Consider the following 12,971-nt stretch of genomic DNA (forward strand, 5'->3'; position numbering starts at 1 on the left):
GATAGTAGCCCCCTTTACCGCGGCTTACTCGTAAGACTGAGAAGTTCGAATGGACAGAGAAATGCGAGAACAGCTTTCAAGAACTGAAGCAAAGGTTGGTGACGACACCTATGTTGGCGTTGCCGGATGGAAAAGGAGATTTTGTGATGTGTAGTGACGCTTCGCATAAGGAATTAGGGTGCTTCTTATACAGCACAACAAGGTAATCGCGTACGCGTCAAGACAATTAAGGGAATTTAAAATTCGATATCCCGACCCATGAGCTTGGGCTCATGGCAATAGTTTTGCCCTAAAGATTTGAGGCACTACTTGTATAGAGAGAAGTGCGAGATTCACAAACCATAGGAGCTTTAGTACATTTTTACGTAGAAAGAGCTCAACATACGCCAGAGGAGGCGGTTAGAGCTAATCAAGAATTATGTTTGGGAGATTCTTTATCATTCGGGGAAAGCCAATATGGTGGCTGATGCCTTTAGTAAAAAGGAGAGACTCAAGATGATAATGTCTTTTGGAGAGTTTATAAGAGATTTTGAGAAAATGGAAATAGAAGTGAAGGTAAGCGGAACCGGTACCGAAAAGCTATTTGAGATTGCAATACAGTTCAAATTATTGGAAAAGAACAGATTGTGCCAGAAAAAGTGATGAATGAAGGCAGAGAGCCAACAAATAGATAAGAGATTAATACCGAGAAAGATGATAAGGGAATAATGAGGTATTCCTACAGAATTTGGGTTCCAAATGTTCAAGAGCTTAAAGATGAGATCTTAGATGAAAGCTAGTTTGAGGAATAAGATTTAGAGCAAACCCTGAACGTGATAGTCAGGGAGGTCGCCATCAAGATCGAAGGAACCCATAACATGATGAAGTGGAAAATGAGGATTTAAAATATGCAGGAGGACCCCGATTATGGGGAGGAGGAGGGAATGTTCAGACTAAGGAAACAGAAGTCGAGTAAGGAAAGGAGACCCGAGACGGTACTCCTATACGAAAATTTATGGACCTTTCTAGACAGAACTTAGACTATTATCCCCAACCACCACCCTGAGGAAACAATGCGGTGAGAAATTCTTTCAGGACCTTTAAGTCGTTAAGCCCTTAGAGTTCCAAGGAACAAGCTGAACCAGTCGAGGCAAGAGCCTGGCTAAAGGAAATATAGGAATCATTTGAGATTCTAAATGATGGACGAATCACAAAAGACTATTTTTGTCACTTACCCTCCTAAGAGAAGGGCCACCACTGGTGAAAGACCAAGAAAGGCACTGAGCCAGAGGTTAGAATAAACTGATTAAAGTTCAGTCAATTGTTTTCGAGAAAGTAATTCCCAAGGTTATGGAGATAGTGTAAAAGCTTTAGATTCAGAACAAAGGCGGACGAGTATGATGAAATATGAAGCTAATTTGTAAAAGTTGTCAAGATTCGTTCTGATGACAAGAATCCCAGAACGATGTGATGCTTGAAGTCAATGATTAGTGGGTTCATGAAATAATGATAAGACAAAAGAAAAATAAAAAGAAACTGAAGTGGAAAGGAATATAAAGGCAATAGAGTTTGAGGAATGATAAGGGAGTTGGGTATGAGGAAACCCTAAAGACTCGTAGCAATAGAAATAGAAAAGTATGTAATCGTCAGGATGAGGGTGATTCACCATGAGTTAAAGTTGATGATTGAAGGAATAAGAGATACATATATTTTATCCCCTGTAAGTTGGGAGGATTCGAGGAAACCTTGAAATAGTTCGAAGGATAAATAATGAGACGCGGATAGACTGAGGAGATAAGGAAGTAAGAAATTAGGAAAATTGGATGAAGGAAGTGACCTTCAAGAATGTGAAGTGTAAGACCGGTGGCTTGATACCCAGAAAGGGAGACGCCATGTATGAAAGATATCCCAACATTGAGGTGACTGTTGAGGTAAACAACAAAAGTAAATAAGGAATTATTAAGAAGAGGTTCACGTTGAACACGACCAATATCTTCCAGAACATCCTTGTTATCGTTATCAAATTAGGCAAGACAAGCGGATAACCGTTGTTAACTTTTGGAGGCCATATTGATTGACCCCCTTTTTAATACAGATGTTATGGTGAAATTAGACATATACTATCGAGCTGGGAATGATTGAATAAGACACCCTTATCAGGGATATATGACTTGATTTATCCATGGAAGGATGCAGGTACCTTTTAAAGGTGGAATTAAGGATAGAACATCGGTAACTTAAAATGAATCCTAGGGGAATGTATAAAGGTTGGCATTTCACCCTTAATAGGGATAGTATGAGTTTTGACAGTATGAATTGGAAAGGATTAAGGTAACAATAACCTTTAAGAATCAGTGGAGAAATTTTTCAGAAGTATATAGATAATGGTTCTAGTATTAGTAAATGGTATTTTGATATGCCCTGTATCCAGGGAATACATGAGGAACGATTCAAGGATAACCTTAGAGGTTTTACAAGGAGAAAGGTAATATTCAAAATTCTCAAGAATAGAAATGTTGATAAAGGGAATATGACGTAATTATAATGATGCCAAGTGGGGCACGTGTTAAACCCCGAGAAAGTATGGATCGAACCAGTAAAGGTCGAAATTGTTCAGGGCAATTAGAGCCTAAGATAAAAGATGTTCTAAGTATGATTGAAAGTCAGTCGTGACAGTGATTAACCTCTAAAGACTGAGGCAATAACTTATGGAAAAAGATGGTGATATTTTTTACTCATTAGATTTTAAGGAAAACATCTTCACATAAGCTGTGATTGAAATGAGGTAGAAAATTATTTGGAGGTGGTTAAAATGACATTGACTGTAAGGAAATTTTACTATCAGGAAAGGCCAAAGAGGTGGCCGACACTTTAAAGGTAAGAGGATAATTATAGGCGCTTGTGCCAAAAGAATACAGTGATGATGGTTAAAACTGTGAAGGTTGTATTATGGTTTGGAAGATTGACATTCCTTCTGATGACTGTGCAATACCCAACCGTGATAGTAGTTTGGTAAAGGTTTAATTTGTGTAATCGCCATGAGCGGGCTATCTATCTTAGAAGGTCCTATCTTGAGAACAATCCAGGACCATATTTCAAAAAGGCCTAAATGAACCTTTGAGTTAAGTCTTCTATTGAAGGCATACGATTAAGAATGGTATTAACCTGCTATCGTTGCTTTGACTGAAACTCTTCTGCAATTTTATCTACTTCATGTCATGAAAGTACGTCAGAGTTTGGAGTGTTCTTCATGAATTATGATTGGTTATTATGTTAACTCCTTAGAAGGATTTGATACGACATGTATGGACTCCGTATGGTTAGATATTAAGATTTCATGGAACGTGAATGACGACAGTAGGTCAGCGGTGGACCATAGTAATGCAGCAATGATTCTGCGAGTAATGAGCTGATTACAACCGTGAGAGTTGTATTGTAATATCCGGGATATATCGTGTAATTATTTTTGCTATTATATAATTATTATGTGTGTTCAGTATCCATTATGTGAGCTAATTGTTAAGTGTTATCTGTACTTGAATATTCAAAAATAATATTAATTGAGTATTTTAATTTTTATATGTCCAAAATAAAATATAGATAATTTTCATATCTTCCTAATTATTTTTATGTTGGTTTATGGATTTATAAGAATCATATGAAATTTCTAAAATCTTTTTCCGGGTAATTAAAATCTATTTTATAAAAACGGGAACCAACCGACGTCACCCGTTATTATGTTTTTGGAACCCGAAACTCTTTCGAGAACTCCTTCCTAACCTAATTGTAATATTCCGAGCATATTCCATGTTTCGACTTTTTCGATCCGGCGTACGGTTTGTCCTGCGCGGGTCCCGGCGCAACATTTTCGATACAATATTCGTTTCGGTAAATCAATAAAACCCGTATTTTCGATAAACGGGAGCTTTTTATTAAACTATCCCAATTATCACTTCGTAATACATGTAACCAGGCGCTGAGACCAAGACCGCAGTACAAATTGTACTGATTTGGATAATTATCCCGAAAACCGATACCGTTTGGATCAGTTTTTACAAATAAACGTACCGTTTTATATCCGGAATGATCCAACGGGATACTAATTTTCCGTAATTATAAATAGCCTTTTACCGTATTTTATTTCGTATCAAAATCATTTGCAGACAGATAATTATATAATTTTCAGAGAAAAGCCCTAATTACATAAACTGTTCTAAGAATCAAACAGCAAAACGAAGGCGTTACCGATCTCTGTTTTCAAAGCTTGAGTAACCAAAACGAAGGATTTGAAGTGTTCTATCAGATTCTGAGCTTTGTTTCACTGCAGAAATCAAGGTTATTTTTCTAAACATTTATTTATTTTCGAATTTATTTTATTAAAAATATGAATTTTTATTCGGATGATTGTTAGTATGATTTGATGATTGCATGTTGTAGAGCTTGTTTTCCTGATGATTTTCATATGTCATACGTCTGATTTGGAGTTCAATAACATGCTCAAAAGTGGGTTTAATTTTCGAATTTCAAAATTAGGGTTTATAACCCGTATGAATGTTCTTAATTGAAATTTGGGGGTTTCTTATTCTGTGATAGATTGATGTTGTGTTATAGTGGGTTGTATTCTCTGTGAAATTTGCAATCTAGTCGTATAAGTTTCATGAACCAACGAGGTCTGTAGAGAAGGGAGTTGTGTTTTGAAGTTTTCTGATGTTCGCCGGAAACTGGAAAACTTCACTGCCAAATTCCGGCCAACTCAGGGATTGTTAGATGAATTGATTGCATGGTTGTGTTCCTGGTGTTGTGTAGATGTGATCTGGAGGTGTTGGTGGGGTGAGGACGCCGGGAACGTGTTCTCCGGCGAACCCGACAGTTTTCCGGCGAAGGACTGGAAAATTACAGTTTAGTACCCCAACTTTTGAAAACGATGCAGTTAGGTCCCTGAAGTTTCCAGATTTTGCAAATTTAGGATTCCTGTTTATAAAATATTTAAAAATCATATTTCCTATTTATTTTTATTATAAAAATTCATTTTTAAATTCTGAAAATTCTAAAAATTATTATTTTAATTCTGAAAATTATTTTTAATTCACAAATAAATCTAAATTAATTAGTTAATTAATTTTAGTTAATTTATAATTGATTAATTGGTCAATTAATTCGAAAATTAATTGATTAATTGATTTAATTAATTATTAATTGATTTTAATTAATTATTTAATTAGATTTAATTATTTAAAAATGATTTAAAAATTCTGAAAAATATTTTCGAGCTTTAAAATATTATTCTAAATTATTTCCAAGACTCGAGAATTATTCTAAAATTATTTCGGAGCCAGAATGGGCCAACCGAACCCTGTTTATTAACCTGAAATTGATCCAACGACCCGTTTTAATTCCGAAAAATGTTTTAAAAATCATTTTAAATACCAGAAAGCCTATTTATGACCCGAGACTTCTTTATAAATAATATATCATTGATTACGTGATGTATTATGTGCTATATGTGACTTGTTAATTGACTATCGGTCTATATATTCAGTGTTTACTTGATTATTGCATAACTTTCAATCCGTCAATCGGATTTGGGTAAAATGAAGGGTAGATAGAAGTATGTGTTGAATAGAATTCCATGAGTAAATTATTGATAGATGCTTATGATATGTGAGTAGAAGAGGCAAGACGTAAGATAGGGAAACAGATAGTTGAAGAGTAAGACGGTTGTGATTGGAAACGAGTGCAGTGTAGTAAGCTAATATCAGGCAAGTGTTCTGAACTTTCTCGAGATATTGTAGTACTTGATAATCCTGTGATATTGCAAGTGCTTTGAAGCACAGAAACCTAAATCCTGATTTCAGTTATTATTCTTGAGCCATGAATCATATTCTTTCTAATCCACTGATTATTGTATACCCAAACAAGAACCACAAATCTACGATACTACTCCACAAATACATACAAACTAAATACCAAACACTGAAATGAACTATTATATACTCAACCCATGGTATCTTATACTTGGAAAGACCAAATCCTTGAAACCTTGAAACGTTGATTCCTTTGTTATCCAATTCTTTCATTACCCAGCATCCAAGCTTTTAAATTGCCTTATTGATCCTTACAAGAATTGAAACCCTTTCATTGTTAAACATTTATTGTTGTTAATAATTTCGGTTATTGTTTATTATTGCATATTCTGTTATTATGTTAGAATTGGATTGTTTTTATAAAATTATGGACCAGATTCGTGGTCAGACCATATAATGGTTAAGTTAGGCCAATGTGAGCCTTGGATCCAGTAGTTAGAGCAATGTTGTGTGCCTTGCTCGGGGTTAGTGCGTGACTGATCAGCAGCCTAACCTTGGTTTTAAATTAAAAGTATAATATCCAATTCTAAATCATAATCCATTGTTCACTTGATATCATAACCATATTCATCTGATGATCATTATTCTCAGTTTTGTCATTGTGACTTGCTGAGCTAGTTAGCTCATTTGTGCGATGTTGTTTATATTCTTTCCAGTTAAAAAGGAACCAATTGGTAAAGAGGATCCCCAGTCCAGCGTGAGAGCTAGGGGTTCAGGTTGAGAAAGCGGAGCTAGTGGGCTTCTTTTGGAATAATTTAAGTTTGTAAAAATGTTTAATACTCAGTTTGAATTTGAAATAGTTGGGATTTGAACGGTTTGTAATATATTAGTGTGTTTGGCTTGTGTGCATACTTTAACCTGTTGCGGTCCGTGGTGGTTGGTAAGTAGGGTCACTGCATATATTATTATCTTTATTATTGTTATAAGCAGGTTATAATTAAGGTGTGTGTGTGGACCCCAAACTTCTGACCCGGGTTTGGAGGGCGCCACAGGTTTGGTATCAGAGCTACAGGTTATAAGTCACTGACACAAGCCTAGGTTAACGAGAATGGGTAGAGGGATAGGATTAGAAGTAAGGTATAGGATGATAGAACGTCGAGAGGTTGAGTGTTATGGTATAACCGGTATTAGTATAGTTTGCGTCGTGGTACGAGATTCTTATATTACGATATGATTTCAGATATCAGAGATGGCCGACTCTTTTATTCCCGTATCAGCTGATCACTCAGAGCCTTCAGTTGGAGCACCAGCATCGGATCCACGTCCTGTGATTCCACCAGCATTGGCTATTCTACCTCCACCGGTGTTGCAGCCCGTACCATTGCAGGCTATTCCACCTCCAGGCATGAGGCCACCTGTCAGAGGACCCCCACCTGCTGATTCAGGCTTTACTAGTCATTCAGTCACAGGAGTACCTTTCCAGTTCTCTTCCTATCCTGTCCCATATCATCAGTTTGAGGCTTGCCTTATGGAGCAGCGATTCCTACAGGGTCAGATCCAGGAGTTATTGCATATCATGCATACCAGAGAGATGGGGAGTGGTGAGAGGCGACTTAGGGAGAGGCTTCAGGCGTTTCGTAGAGCAGCTGCTGTGAGGATTGCTGAGAGGCGACTTGGTCCTGTTCACTTGATATCATAACCATATTCATCTGATGATCATTATTCTCAGTTTTGTCATTGTGACTTGCTGAGATAGTTAGCTCATTTGTGCGATGTTGTTTATATTCTTTCCAGTTAAAAAGGAACCAATTGGTAAAGAGGATCCCCAGTCCAGCGCGAGAGCTAGGGGTTCAGGTTGAGAAAGCGGAGCTAGTAGGCTTCTTTTGGAATAATTTAAGTTTGTAAAAGTTTGTAATAATGTTTAATACTCAGTTTGAATTTGAAATAGTTGGGATTTGAAAGGTTTGTAATATATTAGTGTGTTTGGCTTGTGTGCATAATTTAACCTGTTGCGGTCCGTGGTGGTTGGTAAGTAGGGTCACTGCATATATTATTATTATCTTTATTATTGTTATAAGCAGGTTATAATTAAGGTGTGTGTGTGGACCCCAAACTTCTGACCCGGGTTTGGAGGGCGCCACATGTATTGGAATGGATGTTGAGATTGAGTACCACTAATCGGGTCGTGGTAGTGTATAAGTTATCATTGATAGACTAATTAAGTAGAGTATCTACCTATTGAATATTTATTCCCTCTTATGAAAAGAGAGTCGTATTACTATATGAGGAAGGTTGCGGTGCAAGCATAGAATTCTAGTAACGATGATGTCTAGAATGAGATCCCAGGTTCGATTTTCGATATCGAGGGAGTTTCAAAGGTGATTGTGTATAAGCTCGAGGAAGAGCAAGGGTCCATAGAATGATGGACGGAATAGCAAAAATATTTAGGCATGTGAAATACGATGCTATAATAATTGATGTTGATATAAATACATATATGTTTTGTTCTCCTATGATAAACCTCTACAGTTCAGAGGTAGATTCCAAGCCAGATATTTTGTGGCAGTATATTTTATATATACAATTATTTTCAGTTCGTTCTTTTCTCTTCTTTTCATTTCATGTAAGCTGAGAAGAACAACCCTTCCAGAAGGGGAGGTATTGCCGAATGACTATCTATCTGTGTGATAGAAGCCTAGTAGGATACCACCTGTTGTTTAATTGCTTGTCAAGTACTAAAGGCCGACCACCTTCTATACTAACTATGCAATGAAACAAGTGTTCATGATTATAGTGATCTCTCAACAAATTCCTTTACTTCTATATGATTGATCAAACTTTGGGAAATAGAAATAGCTGAAAAAGGAGTAATAAAGTTGTGGTAGTATTCGGAATGGAAACACATTCGTGATACTAAGGTTGACGTGGTTATTACAAGGTTATAGAACGCTAACGAGCAAAAGTATAACCAGTATAATATTAGGAACGGAAGGTTGTAGCGATTACGAACTGGAAAAATGGGTATTAAGAAGCAAAAGCTCTAATACTAAAAGCTATAATTAGAGTCTGTGCAATAGACTTGAAAGAATTTGGAATGATCACTTAACACGGATTGAGTTTTCTTACGAAAATAGATCATATGTCATTATCGAGATGTCGCCTTATAAGATCCTTGAGGGAAGACAATGTCGATCTCCCTTATGATATGATGATGTTGCAGAGCGCAAGATGCTTAGACCAGCAGTGGTCCAAAGGACCAAGGATATAATAGATTCAATTAGAGGACGGCTGGTAGTAGCCCAAGATGGGCACACGAAGTATGTTGATTTGATATGAAAGGACAAGGAATAGGAACTAGGGGACCTAGTGCTGTTATAGGTATTCCCTTGGAAAGGATGGATGAGGTTCGGAAAGAAAGGAAAGCTAAGCCCACAAATTGTTGGACCCTTGGATATATTAAGACGTATTGGGAAATTAGCATATGAGCTAGCCCTACCCCCGAACATGTAGCAATTCATATCATGTTCCACATATCAATGTTAAGGAAGTGTAATTCAGATGCCAGATAAATAGGGGCATATGAGCGCATAGACATGCAACCCGATGTAACCTATATGGAGCAACCAGGAAGGGTTATAGAGTGAAAAGGAACAAGTGCTTAGGAGAAGGGTTATCAAACTAAGCAGAGTTGGTGGTAGGACCACAATGTGGAAAAATTACGTAAGAGTTAGAAAGTGCAATGCTAAGAAAGTATCCCTACTCATTTTCTATTTGATTCCGGGACGGAATCCTTTTAAGGAGGGGAGACTGTAATAACCCCAATTTTTGGAATTTTTGAAACCCTTATGAATAGTGTTTTGCAGATTATGCTGAATAAGAAAACTTTTCATGCCACACTATGTAGGGGTTCTGTTATTGATATTCTGAGATTTTATTAGTACTCTATATGGTATATAAGTGTATGTAAAGATCGTCAGAATCCAATTCCGAACACTTTGATTTTTCCCGGAAATCCACTAGATACGGAAAGAATTGAGTATAAGGTAACAGGATAAAAAAGATTTAAATAAAAGGATTATAAGAGAGGATCATGAAAGGAATATAATGTATTGAGAAAGGTTAAAGAAACCTAAGTAATAAGATCCCGTGTATGGTCCCTCAAACGATAAACGAAAACGAAAGTTAAGCGAACCGTATAACAGATCAGCGGTCATTAGGCAAACAATTAGGCAGTTAATCAAGGAGGTTAGGGATGATGAGGTCATCCAACCAATAAGAAGGGGCAAGTAAGGGATGATGACATGATAAGCATGACATAAGGGGAAGGAGATGTGGTTGATTTAAAACCACACAAAGTTCAAGGCTAGAAAGGTAATTAACCAAAAACAAAACAAAAACCAACCAAGCTAAGCTAAACAAATCAAAAAACACAAAATCATTTCATTCTTCAACCTTGCTCTCGGCTTTTCTCCATTTCAAGAAGCAAAATTTTCAAAATTCAAGTTCCAAGCTTCCTAAATTGGTAAGTTAATTATCTAGTACTCCTTATGCATATATATGGCTATCCTATGAGTTTAAGCCTCCAATTCATTCTCAACCTTCTCCAAAAAATCAATGAAGAAGATAATGAATAGTGATTTCAAGGTTTTTAACTTGATTTTTCTTGTTTTTCCTTTAAGATCCAAGCATCTCTAAGACATCTCAAGGCTTCTTAAGGCTTCCTAGCTACTCCAACCACTTCAAGGAAGGTATAACATCTCCAAACCCTAGCTTTACTTTGTATATTAGGATGATTTTGATAGTTATGGTAAAGAGTAGCTTGATGCTTGGTTTAGAGTTTGAGTTGGAATGGTAGTGAATTGATTGTTGAAATCTTATGGTTTGGTTAAAGGACTTAAGTAGAGTTTAAATTCAAGTTTAAGAATAAGTATAAATTGTTAATATTGAGTTTATTGGGGCTGTTATGATGTAGTGAGGATGGATTTTGGTTGTATGAATGGATTGGGATTGATTGGTGGTTGAATTGGGATGGTATAAAATTGGGAAATCGCGTAAACATAGCCGTCGTAATGTTCGATTTACTTTAGACTGCTTTTGTTCATAACATTAGGACCCGAGAACTCCCTGCTAGGTTTTGACCATTGCCATATTTAGATAGTTCATGTTACGAGCTTCGTTTTGATATGTAGTTCGTTTGATTCCGATGTACGGTTTAGGAGAAACGACTGTTTTAAGTAACGGCGTTTCGCGACCGAACCATTACCCCTCACCTTTGAAACCTTGGTTAAGGACCTTAAAGGACTAATTGGGGTATGAAACAATTATGTTAAGTGGATTAGGCAGTTGGTAAGGTACTCGCGAAAGAATCGCCTTAAAACCCTTAATGGTTAATTTATTAAAAATGGTGGAGCCGAGAGTACTCGAGCGACTTAAGTGAATCGTTAAGCGCGAAAGCGAACGTTAGGACTCTAAATGGTTAAAGTCTAGTTTCTTAAGCGACCGGGGTTTAATTCCGACTTATGTTGTTGTTCATAGGTTATCGGACCCACTCTAAGCTTAAGTCTATCCGGGAGCACTCAGGCAAGTTTTCTACCCGTTATACTGTTGTTGTGATGTATATGTGTATATGCATGATCTTGTGATAAATGCATATTTGTTATTAGTAAATTCTTGCGATATATTGTAGCATGTGATATGGTATATATGCATGCCCGTTTCGTATTCTTGATTTATATATCTGTTGGTTCAAATGCTTATTAGTTGTATAATACCTATGCTAGAGATAAGCGGTATTTGCGTATACCCTTAGTATAGGGGATCAAAAAGGTGAAACATTTTCTAAAACCGGGTGGCGAGTCTCCCGAGTATAATACATATATATATATATATATGAATGGTTTTTAAAACTATTAATCGAATAAGATTTATTCGATAACTTTATATTATTTAATGAATATTACTTGAATATTCATACGAGGACTTATGGCTCCTTTTATTTTATTAATTGAATATTATTTGAATATTCATTCGAGGGCTTATGACTCAGTTTATTTTATTAATTGAATATTATTTGAATATTCATTCGAGGGCTTATGACTCAGTTTATATTATTTAATGAATATTATTTGAATATTCATTTGAGGATCTATGACTCCGATTATTGCTGAGTTATATTCTTTATTTTATTAAAGAATAAGGTGTCGATAATCAAACTTATTTTTGATTATTCAAATAAAGATAGTACTTTCGTATAAGTATATCTTTGGTTATTTAATACTCATTTCAAGTATAAGTCTTACAACTTCTACTTCAATTATTTGTATAAAGATTATTCTTTATGGGGATATTATTTAAATAATAATATTCAGATATTTTCTAAATATATTGGGACTGATTTACTTCATTAAATCAGCATTACTCCAAACACTCTTTAAAGTGTTTTCGAGTCTTCAAAATGATTTTTAAAAGTTAGAGCGGATCCCAAAACTCATTTTTATATTTAAGATCTTCCTCTTAAAGGGGATTTAAATACTCGCTCAAAACCTGAGGGATCCGGCTCTGTGGTGTATTTTATATTCGCAACGAGGTTGCTGTTTTGGTAAATGAATTGATTACTTACCCAACGTTCGGGAAGTAAGTCCATCTATCGAGTCGGCATAAGCAACATTGGCTCAGTGGGCGTCCATGATAGTGTAAATGGCTCAGTGGGAGTCCATCAAATGCGTAAGTGGCCGAGTGGCAGTCCAACATAAGGTCCTATTGCGACCAAGGTGATGACCAGTGGGGAATTCATTCATCTACTAGTAGAAAAGGTTACTTATTGGTATCTTTGCCTGATCAGCAAGATATCAGGTTTATGCCAAAATTCTTTCCTTTTCAAATTTATTGAATATTGCAATTCTGTTCATACTTTACATGACAGAGGTTTTCAGGAAATGTATGTATATATATAGGTGTATATATATATTGGGACTTAATGAAGTATCTCGTAACTTCATTATTTATAGCGATATTCAAAGATTTAATCTATTCAAATCTTGTCTTGTAGTCTAATCTTTGTGATGAACTGTTGAAAGCTCATTATAACTTGAACGGTGGTAGTTCAAGTAGTATTTGGAAAAGATATAAGTATATTGGAGTATCTTGTAACTTCATCTTTTAAACTTATATCTAGTAAATGATTATCTT

The sequence above is a fragment of the Apium graveolens genome, chromosome 2 (assembly GCF_009905375.1).
Source record: "Apium graveolens cultivar Ventura chromosome 2, ASM990537v1, whole genome shotgun sequence".
In the NCBI taxonomy this organism is placed as follows: domain Eukaryota; kingdom Viridiplantae; phylum Streptophyta; class Magnoliopsida; order Apiales; family Apiaceae; genus Apium; species Apium graveolens.